A 20,020-nucleotide genomic window follows, 5' to 3' on the forward strand; every position below is an offset into this window, starting at 1 on the left:
AGGAGTAAAACTGTTTCATCTGGAGAAGAATGCTTGCAAGGTACAAAAGTAAACATGTTCTCTATGAATCAGATGAAATACTAAGGGTTTAGATTGCTGCAAAGGGCTGTGAGAAGTTTTCAGCATTGGTTAAGCTAGTAGGACAGTTTCCGGAGAGTGACAGAAACTCCATCAGCACAGTTTTAAGCATTGTTTGACTGAACTGTTTGATTGAAACCATAAGAAATATCATAGGTAGAGAGAGCTTGGTTTGGAGCAAAGAACCCCCAGTCCAGGCAGCAGACACAGCTCAAATGAATAGCTTGCAGTCTGCTTGTTATGCCCCATATTTTTGTTCAGCAGATGACAAAAGTATATACTTGGATTCAACACTTTGCAAGTTCTTCTAGAAGATTCACATAAGCTTGGTGAGTCCAAAATTTTCACAAGTCATCAGGCATACTGTTTATCTCCATCTTAGATGTGTGATCATCTGTCAGCCCTGCCAGCACTACGGTTCAGACACATTGTCACATTAACGTCACTACACATGGTGGTGCTAATGAGGGAAAGCAACGTCCTGCTAACCTCTGTCCCTCATGTGATGACTCCTCAGTATCCCTCCCATCTGACTTTCATATGGCTGTTGAGGAATGGTCAGTCAGATTATAGCTCTTTCCTCTTCCTCACTGTTTCACCTGACCCTTCCTCTACATCATTTTTTCTTTTGTTTTTCTATCCCATGTGCCTCCTCCATTCCTTCTACTTGTAGCATTTTTCAGAGCCATGCCTTATTTTTTCAACACAGTTTGCGTCCATTTAAAATGTGTACATATGCCATCAACTTTCTCTTCAGCATTTGCAGCTGGTGTTTCTTCTGCCCTAAGGCCTTGTCAGAGATCATCACTTCGAATGCCAAACAAGGAATGGTTTCACAATCAAAATGGACATGACAACCACTCTGACTATCTCATTCGCAAAAACAGTGCTGCACCATATCAGTCAGTCCACTCAGCTTTCTGTTGCCTGATTGTTGTAGGTTATGACAAAGCATATCCAGACATAAGTGATGGGGATAAACCAAAAGCAAATCAAATGCACTATAATTCAATACTGTTGGAAGAGGTGAGACTGGATTCTCTGACTGCTAGTGGCTTATGAAAGAGTAATTCTTAAATATTATTGTGTTTGAAAGACACCAGTTAATACCATATAATATACACCATTAGCTATTGATGCACTTGCTTTGTTTAGGGAAATCTGAAGAATAAAACAGATTGCTGTTTCCATCAAAACACTTCAAGCTGGATTTAATAGTGCTGAAATGCTAATTGTGAATTGTACTTCACATCATACACTGCAGACTAATTTAAAAAGAGGAAAACATATTATGTTAACTACCACAATGCATGCACTATGAGTCATCTAAGCATATGATGAACTGGAACAATACCAGCAGCACAACATAAAGCAGCTGAATTTAAGCTAGAGGGAGTACAATACCTTTTGATCAGGCCTAGTGTATGACTGAGAATATATACAGCTGCAAATACACTGTTAGATTTCTGGGAAAAAAACCCAATAAGAATATTTTTTCTTTCCCTCTTCTTTCCCCCAGTCCAACCCTTTCAAATATATTTGCATTAAATCACTAAGAAATGAAATAAATACAGTCTTGCTTGTATGAAGAACAGGCAGCTTCAGTATCAGTTCCCCATGCTCCACTGTACAGCTGATCATGCCCATATTACACAGATGCTTGCGTTTAGCATCCTAATGAGAACTTTCAAGAATTCAATGACTATTAAATTAGCTTTACTGAATGTTATCAGAATGCTTCTGAGGGTTTCCCATTATCCTATCAGCACACGAAAGAAGGAATACCACATTGTCAATCCAATTATTTTTCTGTGTATAGTTTGCAAGGAGGAGAAGGGTCAAGCACATGATTTGTCTTCCTCAGGGGAAGAAGAAGGGAGCTCTCATCTTTGTGAATTCAGTGCCAGTTCTCTGGAACTTGAAGAAAAACACTTTTGTCAAAGCCTCTCAGCCCTTTCAGTAACCAACAGCCTTTAATGGTCACTGTAGCATTTCCAGAGGCACTGCCTCCCTCTGAAAAGAGCTATCGAGTCATCACACAGCCATATAGGATACTCCTCAGAATCCATAACACAAAGCTGGAATTCATACATGTTAGTTTATCTTCTGCTCATACAGCAAGTTTTCTCTGAGGTGTCATTGGAAGAAGCTCTAGAAAAGCTCATCTGGCTTCCTCCCTCAGTTTGGGTCTGAAGCCCTCTCAGAAGTGAGATGCCTGGGTGTGGATGTGTGGTTGCTCACAGGGAGCCCTCCATTTTCAGGAGAAAGGCCAGAACACTGATCTCTAGTCCATCCAATAATTTTCCATGTTTTCCTCAGTACCTTGGAGCAATGTCTAAAGCATTATTACAGAGGATAGTGTACTTCGGTTATAGTTCCATAGTTATATTATGTGAACGATAGATATTTTTAAATAGGTATTACAATGGATATGTCTCCTTTCTTTCAGCATTTCTCCTTCACATCCCTGAATACTCACACCTTCCTCTAAAATACGCACTAGAAAAGGTTTTGATACTTTACTCTCTTGATTTCCATTCTGGTAGTTGTGCTTCCTCAACTCTTTTCTGAGGCTCAAGCATTAACAGGCCTCCATTGCCTCAACTCTTTTCTGAGGCTCAAGCATTAACAGGCCTCCATTGGTTCAAAAACTCAGTTTCTGAGGTGTATAACAACCCTGTTAAGAACTGAGCCAGCAACTAGAATAGGGATTTTTATATATATAAATCCTCATACAGTCCCACTGTGCCTATCATTCACCAATAGCTCAGTCAACTGCCCTGCTATTAGAAATGGATGATAACAGTAGGGATCAAAGCACAAGGGACTCTGTGCGCATATTAACTGAATTAAATTGTAAATGTATTAAACTTCCACGATTTAGCTTGTTAACAACTAAACTTCTACTGGGTAAGTATAACAATACCCACATACAAATATATGCCTACAAAAAGAAGGAATCAATACTCTCCATACATTACAAATTTAAAAGAACCAAACACAATTAGAACCTGCTTAGCTTAAGAGTAGCACAGAAGAACATAATTATTTCTCTCGGTGCTTAGATTACCTTCTCTGTTAAAACCTTTTTCTTCTGGAAAAATTTAGTGGTTCAAAGAGTATAAAGAACAGTAAATAAATATGTGGCAATAGTAATTTAGTTACTTGTATTACTGGGAAAAAAATGGTTTTATTTAATGCGTCAGCATAAACAGTGCCAGAAGATTGCCTTTTCTTATTTTTTGAACTAAGCCAGGAAACACTTACCAACAAACATGCCAAATCTCTAGGTACATGTAATTTCCAGCTGTTAGCTGGGTCACTGGTGACTAGAGTCATGTGGTGACTTTACAGTGCAAGGTGGTGTACCACTGTGCCGCAGAGCAATAGGGAACCTCAGTGACACTGTTAGGGGACAAACCCCATCACTGCGCTCGTGAAACAGCAGCACTGCATGTTTCATGCCGGAGGTAGCTGCCAAAGGGTGCTACTTCTTTCAGCATCAGTCACTTTTGTGCCAGGCAGGTATTATCCCTGGCACAGAGCAAGGGGGAAGGCAGAAGATCCCATCTCCCATCATCCTGATACAAGGCAGGATGTATCTTGCTCCCTGCACTCCACGACAAGATTTCAGTGAGCCTTCAGCTGTTGCAGTGCTAGGAGCTTCTGCAGATGGAAACAATGAACAGCAAAGGGATGTCAGCCCTAGGCAGCTTGTGAGAGCTGGGAAGGGTCTTCCATTCCATGTTACACAAAGGAAAGGAGAAACCATGAAGGTGGGAAGAAGTGAGCACAACTGCAGCCTGGCTGGATTTACAACCTTCTTTGTAGCTGTCCTTTAAATGCTGGGACTTGGTGATAAGGTCACCCCTCAGTTGCCTTTTCTCGAGGCTGAAAAAGCCTAGCTCTCTCAGCCTTTCGTCATATGGCAGGCTTCCCAGTCCTCTGATCATCTTCGCAGCTCTTCTCTGGACCCTCTCCAGCCTCTTCACTTTTTTTTTTAAACTTTAAAGAGCCACAGAAAAGGTTCCTGTAAATATGTGATTCAGGCTTTACTCTTCCTGGCTGACGAACAGTGCTATTTTATTTCAAATGAAACAAGTGGTGTTGACTGGTGTTGACTGTATAAACTATGCATCAGCAGGCTTCGTAATGCCAGCAAATGGATCTGCGTAAGCTGAACCACAGCAGAGAAGTCTCCCCGCTGCTAGTAAATTGGAGAATTAGATAGACAGCATGTCTTTTCAGCTATGCAAAACCAGGACAGTTGCCCAGCTACTTTCCTTCATACCTCTTGTACATTCATTTTTACACATGGCAGAGAAAGATTTTAGTCTGAACTTTACGGCTTTTTCCAAGTCAACCCTGCAGCTTTTTCCTGTCCTTATTTTTACTCAGCTGAGTTTCCACTGACTTCAATTTTAACCCAGTAAACTGAACTGGGCAGAGCTTTGGAGAGACCTTGGTACATGTCTGAGAACAAGGGCTTCTAACTTTTCCTCCTCCTCTGCTTCTCCAGGGTACCAACAGCAGCAGCACCACACAGCTACTTTACCTCTTGTCACCCCACAGCAATGATCAGAACAAGCTAAAAAAGGCAAACAGCGAGGCTATTATTTGAGAAAAGAAGCTGCAAAGATGCCCATGGTCTATGGTGTGTGGAGATGACTCATTCCACAGCACAATCTAATTCCAAAACAATTACTGCAAAATCAAAATCCTCACACAAAGGAGAGACGAAGCACAAAGTCTGGACCTCTGCTGAGCACATGCCTCTGTAAAGCTGACATTACTGCAGAGATCATACTGCTATTTAACCATAAAGCACAACTGCCCATTTGCTTGGAACTCCTCCATGGAAAATTAAAGGTAAAAAAAACAGAAAACAGGTCATGCTGGGTTCAAATGTAAGTGCTTGCGCACTGAATTTGCTATGGCAGTTTAATTCAAAAAGGGAATTAGCATTCTTTTCCTCTACTGTAATTTAAAATAAGTGACTCACTGACCAAAACCGATAGATTACTATATTAATTAGTAATTTTATGTTCATTATACAGTAAGAGAAGACCACAGTTTCTCTAAATATGTTCATTATTCAGATAATGATCCAAAACAATTATACAACACAATTATCTTGGAGAAAGGTTATCCCCAGATGCATCACAAGCTATCCTATGAAGTGTTCAATATTTATTGTTTAGTTGTATTGGCTAGCTGTGATTGATCAAATGAGTCATATACCATTCTGTCAATTCTCCATTGGGAACTACTTCTAGAGCAAATATCCACTAATTCTAAATTCAGGTGGTGTAAATATCACACATGTGAGCTCACACTTCACATTCATATTCTTTCGCAGAAAAAGTCTGAACTAACCAAAATCTAATCCAGCCAAAATGCCACTCGACTATGTATGGCACTGCCTGTACTTTCTCTTGAAGCAACATTTGCTAACTGTAAAAAGCAAACAAGGCCAATTTCTCTGAAACATTCATATGAATAGTCAAATTTCTTCCCTTAATCTGAAACTGGTCACTAATTTGGTTGTCAAGCTATTTAAATAGTTCTAGTTTTCCATTTTGCTGTAAAAAACGACGTGGTAACTAGCATGATCCAGTACAATATTACAAATTGTCAATCATGAAAAAAACCTTAAGCATTTATTTTAGATCTGAATTTGCATGGTTCTTGTCTTGAGCTTCAACTAAATTTTCACCTTTTACTGAGGTTTAGAATGAGGCGAAGAATTCAAAGCAAAACCACAGTTAAAGCAAGCAAATTTTATCTGTGCTTCTGTCTGAAAGGAAGGGAAATGATAAACCAGGCTTCAGCATCTATTAACTGAGTAAAAATTTTAACAGATTAGCTGTTCTGAGTCCATACTGATTACAATGTCATGTTTTATAATCACAGTTTCAGGACATGCTATGAAAGCCTTAAGAAAATGTATGTCCTTGAATAGCAAAATTCTTAAACAAGTTCACCGCCGCCTCATTAGCATTTCTGTACCTTCGTATTTCCAACATTTTTTTAAAGTTTCAAGGGTCATTATGCCAAGGCTCATTGAGATCCAGTATGTTCTCTGAGTTACCTTAAGCAGCAAGGTTTAAAAAGCCCATGAAGTACATCTCATTTTACTATTTTAAAACAGCACATATTGGGAGGTTCCAGTTTCATCATTCTAAAGATGTGCCACAGTTTATCCTAATAACACTTCAAAATATTCTTAGGCCCTATTTTCAGATGGTTTTCTCTTAGTTGGACAGTTTTGACAGTACAGATAGGCAACTAAGCCCGAGGGCTAGGCATGAATTTGACTTTTTAATAATATTGTATCTACAAAGAACAGCATACAAAAAGACAAGTTGCTCTGTGCTCTGCAGCTTCTATTGACTTTAAACCGCAAACTCATATTTCCTCCTCTGCTTTTATAGAAGAATTTAATTGGTGCCAAAGTGAAAGATCCCAGCATGACCTGTCTCCAGTATAAGCCACTCCAGCTGTGATTGTGAGCAAATTTGTACATTCAGACACTGCTGCAAGAGAGACCTTCCTAATAAGCTGAGTTTTTGCACTGATGGATAAAGAAAGAAGTGCTTGGTTAGAAACAGGGAGAGCTGAGACTGCCTTTACCCCACCCTTACAGTTAAGCAAAGCTTTAAAGGCTCCAGTAAGGACCAAATGAAAACAGAATAAAGACTTGATAATTTACTCCCCACAGAAGTGTTGGTACAGGTATTGGCACTGAAGGTGTGTAGGATAGGTGTTAACCTGGAGTTTACTAACCTACATTGTGTAGGTATTAGGATTGCAGTTCCTCACATATTTTTACACCTTTCTGACCAGAATGTCACTAGGGGTACGACTACTTTACAGTCATTAGTTTTGGGGCTGTATCATGAGCAAATCTGAGGTAGCTTTAAAGTACTGCTGCTGCTTATAATGAAAAGCAGGTCACACACACAGCCTCAGCATAATATGCTTGCTGCCCACCACTGCAGGCTGGACACACTTTATAAACTGTGGTGCTGCTGGGTGGGTAACCCTGGTTTTCAGACACTGGCCTCTTTTCTCTGAGTGTTGCAAAGGGGGTGGTCTGATTCAAATGTATTATACGTGCTCATCAGCGGCATGACAATATCCACAGTCACAATAAATATGCCAATATTTATTAATAATGCATCTTATAGTTAATATCAATATTAATAATATTGTTAATTATTAATCTTAAAATAATGAATATCAATAAAAAAATCTGATTTAACTTTACAAAGCTTAATCCTTGCATGTTAAAAGAAGAATTTTGCTGCAAAAAAAAACAAAAAACAGTAGTTTCTCTGAGTATTTTGAGGTAGATATTAGGAAAAGAGGTTGACTATTTTTTAGTACAGTCAATGGAGGGCCATAGCATGCAGGTAAAGAGCAACAGAGTGAAGAAATTATTGGGAAGACAATGCCTGTCCTTTAAAACAATACTTCTGATGGAAGGACAGGAACATATGCAAAATGTTTCTCAGTCTTCTATGACAAAAATCTGAAGCCTACTGAAAACAGTCTAGCTAGGAAAATTTGCCCAACCTTGGGTGCTTTTCTATGTATCTTCAGCGTACCACTGACACATAAAAATATGTCACATGTACACCTGGCCAGAGTAACAATTTCATCCAATTAAAGGTATTATTTGAAGCTAGGAAAACAATAACCAAGCAGAAATATATAAGCAAAAGAAACAGCATTAAAATTACATGTCTTCATAATTAAAATGGTTTCCCATATCTTCAGTTTGAAACAATTGAGTAACCCCTCCACATGCTCAGAGGAGTACTTTCTGAAATCAGTGGAACTAGAAAGGACAAAGCCAGAGGTGCAAGGCAGAGCTGACACACAGGTATTATTCTTTTCTTGCTTTTATATGCTACTGAATTGCTCCAGATCATGAGTTTTGTTGTCATGCTCATGCCTGTTACTTGTCATGCTCACTCTTTTCCACCTCAGTCATAGGCACAGTACCTGAAAAAGTTCCTCTTCCAGTAATGATACTGCAAGGAGCGATAAATCAAGTTTTTAACTTACATAGAGGTTCTTCCCAGAGGTAGTTTAAAAAGCAGGAAGTTTCAGCTTGGCACACTGGGAAGAAGTTTATTACTAAAAAATAAAGAAGGTCTTATTGAGCTGCGATACTATAAAAGAAGGTAAGGTAAAATAATCTGCAGGATGAGTTCAGGACATTAATCAAGTACAAACAATGGACCGAAGATTTAATGTCCTTTATGATACCACTACTGCTGAAATTTGTGATCCAATGAAGCATAGCTTTGTCACTGACTGCAATGAGACTATGATTTCATTGTGTGTTTGTGTTGCTCCCAAAGTATGGAGGACTTGGGTTTTGAAACTTCAGGAAGAAAAGACCAAAACCTAGTCACAAATCAGAAACTGTAAAGAGTGATTAGAGAATTTACTGGTTTTACTTAACAGACAAATAGCCATGTAGATTAAAATAAGACTATATTTTGTGAAGTCTAATATGGTTTGCAAAGAAGCTTTCATTTCAATGACATTTAAAAGAGGGTTCATGCCAATTTCAGAAGGAAAGCAAGTAAGAGAAAATGAAATCAAAACACTTCCCTTCTCAGTTTGAAAACTGACATTTTGATTCAAACATTTTCACATAACAGAATTATAAGGCTGTGACTTTGTCCCAGTATGGGGCAAAAATAGTTGTATAACCTTCAAAAAAACCATCATAATATCAATCTTTTTCCTTTGACCAGCTCTCTAATTGTCTGAAATTATATCATATAGATTAAGAAGCTGTCATGAAATGTTTCTGCCCATTAGAAATACTGGCCTTGTTCTACCTAAAATAGTTAGATGGGAAGACTAAATACATGTACCTCACAGCCATAAGGCACTAGGTAATTTTTCTTAAGAGAAAAACATGATCTTATTTGCACGAGCTTGGTATTGATAAATGACATTCTAGTTCAAAGTTTAGAGGCTACTCCTGAACACAACCCAGCTACAACTAAGCCCAGAGTATTTGTTCTTCTTGATGTGTTAGGATTACATTTATTATCAATTTGTTTTGTTTTTTTTTTTTAGTTGAATGCTGAGGCAAATCTTACCACTTTATAATATTAACCTTATTTCTGTTTCTTGTTGCAGGTCCTTAAGAGTTCCAAGTGCCATTCCTCTTTAAAAATAAAGCTCCTACTTGTTTACTTTTTCATTTCTCTAGACAGATTTCAGATTGCATTTTCCTGAACAGCATAGCTATTCATCCAGGGGAAGGACTAAAGGACAGATTCCTTCTGACATTCTCAACATGCTGGTGCGAAGACTTCTGGCTTCAAGGACCCATAACAATGAAAACCAAAAGATTTTAAATGGTCCAGCTTCTTGAGTAAGTTAACAACACATAAAGTTCAAAATAGGTTCAAAATTCACATTCCCCTCCTCAGTAAAGGACACCAGTGAAAGCAAACTAAAACTATCAGGAGCACTGAACACACACATATTCATTTACATATATAAAAGAGAACTCATGGTCCATTCCTGTGGACAGGAAGGGATTCCAAAGATGTAGTACTTCAGTGAACCATATGTGAGGCACAGAAGAGCACTGAACACTACCACAGGAGTCCCTGAAGCCATGAAATCATCCACAGCAAACTGAGTAGCTCAGAACACCACTTTGTTCCACTGATCCACGCTCACCACCAAGCCCTGCCCTTTCAAATAAGCTGTCAATGGCTAGCATTTGGTATCTCAAATGCCAAGGATATTTCCTAATTCTGAATACATAAGGAGCCCAGATGTTACAGCAAAGGAACACTTTGATAACTGTTGATCAGTATATGCAAAAAGAAAGTTAAGGAAAAAATCACTATGTTCTTTTAGGCATCACTTTGCACCAAGAAAAATCCCCCACTGAGTTTGTAATTGCCTAGTAGAAGAGGAGAATTCAAAAATGAATTCAAAGAAATAATTTAAAACTTTGATTATTTGTGATCTTTTTACCAAGTTTTCCAACTTTAAAAAGTCCTTGAATAATATATAGTAGGCCTGAAAGCAAAAATAGAAATAAAAAAATCCTCAGACTCCCTTATCTTCACATTAAGATGGATTTTTGCTATGAATGAACAACTCTTTCGCTTTTAATTTAGGTCTACCCATCAACATGGCTGATATTATTCACAGCAGCAAAGCCCTTTCCACACTACAGTAGAAATAATAACTGCATTTCCAGGTTCTTCTTTCCCCAAAAATTCATGATGTTATTTAAATAAGTCTACTATTCCAGAGGTACAGCAGACAGGGCTGCTTTTAATGAAGGGCCATTTTTTATTTCTGTCCCACCTTCATATAACATGACTGGAATTTGCTTGTGGAAGAAAGGATCATTAATAGCATGCCATCTCTCCCCTCTGTACAAGGTCTTGTGACATCCTTGGACATTTTCAATATTCATGTTGACATCTATATTCTACCAAGAAGAACTAAGCAATTTACTAAACAGCACAGGCAAGACAGTATCCTTGATGTTTACATAATACATGATGTAGTGTTTCCCTGAGAAAAGAAAAGCAAAGCAAGAAATAGCTCTATAGCCTAAGTCATCAGCTGTGGAAGAGCCATCAGATTCTTCATTTATGCCTGTCCAAAACCTCATAGAATGGGATGCTACTGCCTGCCTTGTGACTGGGACTCTGATCCTGCGGCACACAGCTAATGCTGATTGAGATACAACATTGCACCTTCTCTCCTGCATGGCAGGGAAGTGAATTATACCATCAAGTAAAGCTTTTTCTGATCTAATTCCATAGTTCAGTCTTTCAAAGGGACCTCAGTGAAATGCCCAGGCCATGTGCTGTTATGATGAGAGCTAAGTGTTCATCTCCCAAGGCCCACCTGGTCCCTCCCTCTTTTCTTTCCACAGGGGTATTTTTGTTCAGAGTACAAAGGAGGTTCCTCCACAAAACTACCTGAAACAAAGTCGGATGTGTGCTTCCCAGGCTACGTTTTGCCAATCATGTAAAAGGAAACATGCAAATATTTGCAGTGCTATTATTCACACCCAGACATGTAACAGTTTACAAAAGTTAATTGCAAATGATACAAACGGCTAAGTTTCTATACTGTGTACTTAGAATTTCACCTTTACTGTGGACAGCCTCTAAGTGTGCTTAGATCTCTTCAGCTGAATCTCAGTAGCATATTCAGTATTTTTACCAAGCAAATTATTTGGGGTGTATCACCAACTCAATTATTAAAATATAGCGTACCTACCAAGACAGCCAACAGAAGCTGACAGACACCCGTGATGGAAGATGTAGGTAGAGTCATCTTATTTTAATTCAGGTCTGCTGAAAACTAAAAGGGAAATTAAGGAATGATATGAAAAAGGACCTTCATGTAAAGAATATGTTTAATCACCTGGGAAATACCTGTCTCCCTGGTCTCAGACATATTACTGGATTATTTTTTTCCAGATCTATGGGATTCACATTAAAGCCACCATTTATAGTTGTTGCATTCAGGAGTAAGTGATCACTGCCTCAGAGAGGGAAGAGGAAAATGTTACGTAACTCAGGGAAAGAAAATCTGTAGCAGGGCTCTTTGCCCCTTCCCTCTTACTCACCAACCAGAAGCAATTCTGGAACTAGCCAAGACTTGTTAGGAAAAGGAAAAATACAAATAAGACTTATATTGACAGGCTTTCATTGGTACAGCTGTTTTATCTTTTAACTGCATAGTTTAGGAAGAGATACAAAATTCACCAACTTCTGAAAAAAGAGCTATCTTGCGGGGTGCAATGAGGCCTGATCATACTGCCAAGAGGCAAGAAGTTTCCTCCAGAAGCTGCTTCCCAGCAGTGGAGCAGATGTGCATCAAAACCTTAAGGATGAAGCCCACTGAACCAGTTCAGGAGAGGCTCTTTCCCCAAGTGCACTGTAGAGGTGAAAGGAGTGAAATGCATCACCTACGAGGTAGGGCATCTAGAATATTGAAGCTTTTTGCTCATACATTGCTGAGACACCCCTGCTGAGAAACAGGAAGTCCCTATAGACTGCCTTTCATATTGTATGTGCAGGTATTGTACAGAGCCAAAATGAGAACTTGTTCTGAAGATCTACCAATCTCAAAATAATGTTCCACATAAAAGACACACAACTAAGTCCTATCAAAGTTAAAATAATATTATTTTTTCAGATTGACCTTCTATGGACTTTTATGATTGCTGAACTCAGAATTTAATACTGAAACAATCAGGTATTCCATGCAGAAAAGACGTCAGCCTGTAGTGCTGTGAAGCCGGGATCCCCTTTGAGCAAGAATCTGTTTCAAAATAAAATTACATGCACAAAAGCCCATAATACTAAAAAGAATCCGAATCTAAAATTGTTTTAAAATCAAGCATGTGTTTAAAATTGTGCCACTTATGAAAGATTTAGGGCTTAAAAATAAAATACTCATAAAAGTTTATGACACAGCCATGATGCAATAGCTGTCATTTAGTTTATTCAGATTAACCACAAATTGGTATTTTTTTGCCTGGGAATGTCTGATTTCTATCAGCATTATTATAATACTATGCATCATTTAAACGCATGTGTAACAGCAACTCCCAAACTCTGATCATTTTACTAATTTCTATTACAATGCACAGATAAGTGATTAGTTACTCATTTCTCTGATTAAAGTAGGTAGCAGCAAGAATATTTCACTAAGGAAAGAGGTAGGAAATATATGTTGCTAATGAAACAATGTGAGTGCAAGAATGAATTGAGCTAATTTTAATATTTGATATTAATCAGATGAGATAAATTACTGACACACTTTCCCAGCTGCTCACTCTGACACCATAGTGATAGATAAGCTGCTCAAGACTTACGTATGAGAGGCTTAATATAACTAATAATATATTATAATGAAGTCTGAACTAGGATATGTGTAAAATGACTGTGTGCATATGACATTTCTTACTGGAAGAGGAAAGGCTTGAGCCAGCAGGAGGCTAGAGAGCTATAGTAATGAAATGAAATGAAAATGAGCTTTTCAACTTGAGGGACATGAGAGAACCAGGGTTCTAACTTCAGTGAAAGCCTGCAAGCAGAGCATATACCTCACCTGACCTTATGCAAAATCGTACAGTAAGAGAAATGCAAGCCCTCTCCAAGCACCATGCCTGGACTGGAAAAATGTTCAGAAAACATATTAATTCTAGGTTTGAGCAGCATTATCTCCAGCACTTCAAACCTCTAATGCAGGGTAGGATAGCTAGCTTTACTATTAAAAATTCCAGGATAGGACTGGAAGCTGAAGAGATTTTGTTTAATGAAACTGTACTGGGTCTTACACTTCAGTGGTATATAAAGACCTAAAAGCATTTTAACCAAAACCTTGAATTCTGCTGTAGAATTCAAACTACAGACCTTCTGTTCTAGCTCAAGCAAATAACGATGCAGCAGTCTATCACTGTTGAGAAGGTGTCTGAATACAGCTCTTGGGGTGACTACTTCTCTTCAGTTTGAAAATCCCAGCTTCAGCAGATGCATCTCCGCTAGTATTTTAGCTGGGGTCAGGAGTGCACTTTTGAAGAGACTCTCCTGAGCATTCCTCTTTACTTCATTTTGCTTTTCACTACAGGGCAATCTCAGAGCTCACAGACTGCCTTCATTTGGGATGAAACTCAACTGGGATGCACTGAGTATGCTCCATCTGCTTAGGGGCATTCATTCAGTATCTGGAAGTGTACCTCTAAGAAGGTGTTAGTGTGGATGTTGGGTCTTGTGCATTCTCTGTCTACCTCTGCAGGATGATCACCACCTGCTAATTTAGATGTACAACAGTGCACACTGTACATATACTATTAGTGCCAACCTGTACATCACGACTGGGAAAGAAAACTTTTGAGATAGGAATTGCTTCAACTGAAATGAACATTTGAACAAATGGGTGCTCATAGAATTCCCAATATTACCCCTTTGTGGAATTTCACAGCTTTACAACAATGATAAGAAACACAGAAGTAGCTATGGGACATACGGACATATTTTATTGTACCCATAAAATGCTCCTGATCATTATTGCAAGCACTAGTCCCTGAAGAGTAGATATGTAACTCTTGACATGTTTTCTGCAGCATCAGGAGGTATGTGGGTTGGAGGTGAATTAGTTTCATATACATTCAGATAATTCCATAAATTCTGCCATACAGAAGAGACAAAAAGACAGGCAGTTTTGCAGGAAAAATCTTTCCGTGTCAAACATTCTTTTCTAAAATTAAGTATATGCCAGCATTTTAGTCTTTCGTAAAAGAAGATTTGAATAATGAATAATATTTATTTCTTAAATAATGAAATATTGGAGCACTGTATCAATTTCTCCCCCTACCCCTTTTTTTCTTCTGTTATTACTTGATTTTCCATTTCAGTGAAAATCTGTTTGAGACTTGGAACCAACAAAGAGGCATACATCTGTTGAATATCGATGATTCACGTTCAAGCTGTGGTACCTAATTACAATGCATTTTTCATGGTACCATCACAGATTACCACGTCTGATTCTTGGTCAGTCATGACCTACTTAATTAGCAGGAATTTACCTATTATATTTTTTGACTTTTCACATATTGTATAGGGTATGCCTTTCAGCTTTTATGATCAAACATACTGCCTCCACAAAGCATAGCATTAAAGACAAGTTATATTGATCAAATCACAAGCAGGCAGCTTTTACAATACTCCACAAATGCAGAAATGAAAGCAATATTCACAAACTGAATGTTTTAAGAGCATATGAAAAACTGACTTATTCCTCTAACAGCAAAACACAATGTATCTGAGGAGCTTCAGTATAAAAAACTTCACTCCTGAATAATTTTAAGAGTATTTTTAGGTATTAGTGTGGGTGTGGGGGAAAAGCCCTCTTTGCTTAAAAGTCTGTCTTTTGTTTAAGCCACCATTTCAAGAGATGATGCTATGCAATAAGAACTGAGAAACGAAAAGAGTGTAAAACCAAGTGATTCAACCCAGTTATAGTACTAGTATTTCACACAGTCTGTACAAGGTTCTGTCTTAGAAATCTATAGAAATATGCAGGTATATAGTTTAGTAAATCATTGAGGTTTATGTTCATATTAGATGAAAATTCCAATACAATTCTTTCTTTCCAAACAGGTTTACACCAAATTATTTTCTCTTTACCAGTAAGTCTCAACACATATGCTGTTATTACTCTCTTAAATACCAAGCCCTGAAATATAAGAATCTTGAATAGATATTCTTGCTACCTACTTTAGATTAACTTCAGTCCTTTGTGTCATGCAGTGGGCACTATATCAATGAAAAATTCCATCTGTATCCAGGAAAGCACCAGGACAAGTACCCAAGATGTAAGATACTATCTACAAAATAGGAATAATACAGCAAAGGAAAGCCAACATTTTTCCCACAAACCTCAAAGACAGACAGTTTCTAAGGGAGAAAGGACTATTTACTTTCAGTGCTGCTTGCATTCCTGAGCCCTCTGCTGAAGACTGCCACAAAACTTACACATTCTGGCTTGCATCAGTAGGAACTTCCAAACCAATGTCTTGTTTCTGAGGACAGTCATTAGCAGATATTGGGTGGGAGTCTAAGGACAGAGAAGGCACACAATCATGCTTCCCTCTCATGTGCCTTCCTCACTTCTGGCAGTTTTGGTGACCATCAGTACAGAAGGTTACATGTACATCATCATGTTTAATAGGTTGTCAGGCACCTTCTTCCCATGAATCTCTTGAACTGCTTTTTAACCCAGTTATATTTTTGTACACTGACAAACTCAGGCTTCAGTTTATAAATGAATGCTTCATGTGGGTTATTTGAAACAGCTTTCCTGGGTATCCCCTGGCTCAAGGCTTGTGAAAAGCAGCTATGGGAGAAAGGAGGAGAAGGACAGGACTGAAGGAGATAAAATCACTGTTTCAAGAGCCCTCACATCACAGAAGCCTTCTGATTATATTGGAAAACTTGTCCACTCTTCTCTCTGCGTACTTACCTGGATACCAAATCTTATACAACACTATCTTTGTTATTTAAATTCTGTGTAAAACAAGGCTTAAATTGTTTGCCCTGGCTCCCAGTTGGAGCCTCTATTGCAATACATCATTCCCAAAACAAGACCCTTATCTGTCAGGAAGGGACTACTTAGCATGTCTGAAACACAGATGTTGCAAGTAAAGGAAAATCCACAATAAACCAGAGATTTTGGGGGAAAGATACTTGTAGGAGCTTGGGGCTACTCACTAAGCATAGCAAAGAGGCTACGTGTCTCCTGATTTATTCCAGTGGAGCCTGCTTAACCTGGTGTCCCTGGCAGAGTGAAAGGTTTAATATCTTCTCATGTACCAAGCCAGAAATATTCACAGGGCGTATCATTAACAGATACCATCAACCCCTAAGCAGATGGTCTCTTAGGAGAGCAGAACCTTAACAATGAAAAAAAATAAAGCATTTCAGCTTTGTTCTCCTGTTAATCTGTCTGAGGAAGGTCAGTGCTCTCTTTTAGTCCCATTCTTCTCAATAACAGAAGCCTAGCAAAGATGACAGAAGTGGCATGCAGATAGGTTGGTCACACTAGTTCACACCGTAAAGAAATGTCAAAGGCCTTTTCTTTCAGCAATTTATGCACTGAAAGGCCACTTCAGTGGCTGGTATATTTCTACTGAAGTTCAGAGTGCCTTCAAACAAAAGAATACTTCACCTTTAAGGATATGACTGATCCCAAGATCAAAATTAAGATCAAGATTGAAATACTTTAAGCAACAACAGCAACATACATATTCAGAATCATGTCCCAAATGCAACAGGGTAATTATTTATCTATAAAGTTCTAGAAACACATCTTTTTTTTCCAGCAATGCCAGGAGTTGAGGGAAGATGCCCCAGTATTTTAGTGTTATCGGCTCACCACCTCTATTCACCTGCCAGGTGCTGCACCATATTTAGCAACTGTTGTCACCACCACAACATTTGTCATTGGCTTGCCATTTTTGTGTATTTCTGAATACCCTACAGTTGCTTCTCTGAAAGAGTGAGTCACCTAAAACATGTTAAATCTGGATGCCAGTCTCAGTTTGGCTCCAAGCAAAATCAACACATACGATGAACCATCAACACTTGTGAGGAGGAGTTCAAGGGACATGCAGTTATACCCTGAAGTGCTGCAGGGAGGCAGAGTGCAAAACAGCAGCACACTTTGCACAGCATGGGAGCTCAATAACCTTCCTGTAATCTCCTAGGGGCTAAGACAGAGGACCAGCTGGCACCATGTCATGAACTATAATTCAACTGTGGTGGGGCACCCGTCCCTTAAAATAGGCTTGAGGGAAAAGAAATCCCCCCCTACTCACGAGCAAGCTTCATGTGATCAACACCCAAGCTGTTCAGATATCCCCACTCTGCTGTATCCAGCCATGTATTCTTGGCTATATCACACCAGAATCAAAACCAAATTTAAGATCAAATCTCACCAAGATAGGACAAAACATTAAACAAATATGAATGTTATATCCCTAAAATACTATATACAAACATACATATGTATATCTAAAATTACATGATTGTGCATATGAAGCTTCTCTCTAAGGAAGGTACCTTCAGATCAATAAGCATATTGACAACTATTTAAATTCATTGATTTTCAATCTTTTTACCATTGAGGAAATACAAAATTTACTTTAGCTGGATATAAATTGCTCCCATTTGGGATCCTCTTAAACTCCAACAGCAAACAAATTGATATGAAGCTGCAGAAATTCTTTCAAACAGCAACTGCAAATAAACAGTAGCAAAACATTTACTTACACATATATGAGAATGAAACTGCAAAGTTATTTGCTGACATTTCCTCAAATGATTGCTATAAATGATGCAATTTTAAGATGGCCAGTGATTATCTTCAATTGATTGCTGTTCAGTGGCTTCATCTACAATTATATTCTAGGAGGTTATTTGAATTTGCCCAAGGAGGTCTCAGAGGTATATTTATTTGGTTTTAAAATTTTGTCTCCGGTAGAAAATCCGATTTGCATAGTAGATGCTCTTTCAAGTGGTAAAGGTCAATGCCCTATTATTATTTTACATATTCCAGGTTTATAACTGAACCGAGTGATAGAATATTTTGTCTGTTCCAAACTATTCCAATTCTTTGCTTCATAAACTTCTGAAAATAATGAAACCTTGTTTTGATGGAGCATCTTTTAAAGATGACCATGAGGTAAAATACCAAAAGCAAACCTTCAGGCTGTGTGTGTAAGCAGCAGGGGAGTGGTCACAAAGTAAACCCAAGAAGCCTCAGGAGTAAATCAATCAGTGTCAACACATAATTTTTTTTTTTTTTTTTTTATATTTTGAAGGAAATTTTATAATACTTACAACCTACACTTAAGGCTACCCACCGGACACCACACCTTTCTTTCTCACAGACTTCATCTGCTCCCCTTCCTACCTACAATTCTGATTTCAAGATTATTTTGCCATCTCGGCCTTTTGCTATTGTACAGGAATGAGGCTAGGTAGCCACAGATAAGATCAACTACATTTATGCATTTAAATCTGCATTTTGCAGGAGCTTCTGCTCTTTTGGCGTTGTTATTGTTCCTCAGCTCCTATCCTTCCTAAAATTTTCCTTCGAGTCTTCCTGCTGCCAGGCACTGGTCAGACCTGACTCACATCCCCTTCGGGTCAGTAAGTGGTCAGGAGACACAGGTTGTCTCTTATGAGATTTTTCCTCCAGAATTGGGGAATATAATTCAACAAAGTCCTGAAAAACTAGAAGTGTCAAACTTGGGAAGTTGAGTGGTGATTCCATTACTTAAAGGAGGCAGTGCTGAGAGTTTCACTTTATTGAATTTACTTATCTATAGCCCTGCAGTCCTTAAGAGCTTGGAAAAGCTGTGAATTATCGTTGATGCAGAGGCTGTTCTCTGCCAGAATTTGAATTACTCAAGGTGATTTCAAGGCACGTGCACACAAGAAGGGCCTTAAAAGTACCAGTGAAATGACGTTTCAGAGCAAACGGGAACTGTATACGTTTCATCAACTAGCTCGTTCTAAAGCCAGAGGAACACCATATATAAACATATATATATGTTTATCATATATAAAAACAATAATATTACATTGTTTATAATCATAAATATAATTCTGCGCAGACATTAATATGGTCCTCATTGAATGATGAAAAAATTATAATTGGAGATAACATGTTAGAAGAAAATGCCAAAATTTATCACACAAAATATTCTGAATAGGGAATGTGACCAGTTATAGTTTCAAAGCAAGGATTTCCTGTAAGTTTTACAAGCACCTTGAATTATGTAAGCCACCAATTGCTGGTATAACTTTTCATAACATGTCATCCACTAAAATAAACAATTATCATATCAGGGGGTTGGAACTAGATGATCTTAAGGTCCTTTCCAACCCAAACCATTCTGTGATTCTTGAATTCTATGGACAGCTTTTTTTTTCTTTTTGTTTTTATTTTATCTCTCTTCTCACTGATGTAAAATATTGCCAAGCATACAGCTTGGTTAACACCTCTTCTCTGACACCTAGAAACCATGCATTTCCCATTCTCAGTACCTCAGGTCACACTGTGAGAAGTTGTAAATCTCATCATAAACTTCAATGATCACAACGGTCATACAACCATAGTAATACAAAAGCTGAAAATACACTTTCTGCTGCTACTAGTGCTGACTGTAGTATTTCTTAACCTGGGAAACCCCATGCACTTTCAACGGATCTGATGCTGCAGGTACTGCAGACTCTTGAAGACCCACTGCCACTGACCACCTCCCTGCAGGGCTGTGGGTCACTGCCTTCACAGGCCACTCCTTCTGGTAGTGTCTACAACCAAGCATACATGCCACATTGCAGTGCCATGC

The sequence above is a fragment of the Pezoporus flaviventris genome, unplaced genomic scaffold (assembly GCF_033815535.1).
Source record: "Pezoporus flaviventris isolate CSIRO_AGI_PZ_B2104156 unplaced genomic scaffold, CSIRO_AGI_Pfla_v1 ptg000015l, whole genome shotgun sequence".
Lineage (NCBI taxonomy): Eukaryota > Metazoa > Chordata > Aves > Psittaciformes > Psittacidae > Pezoporus > Pezoporus flaviventris.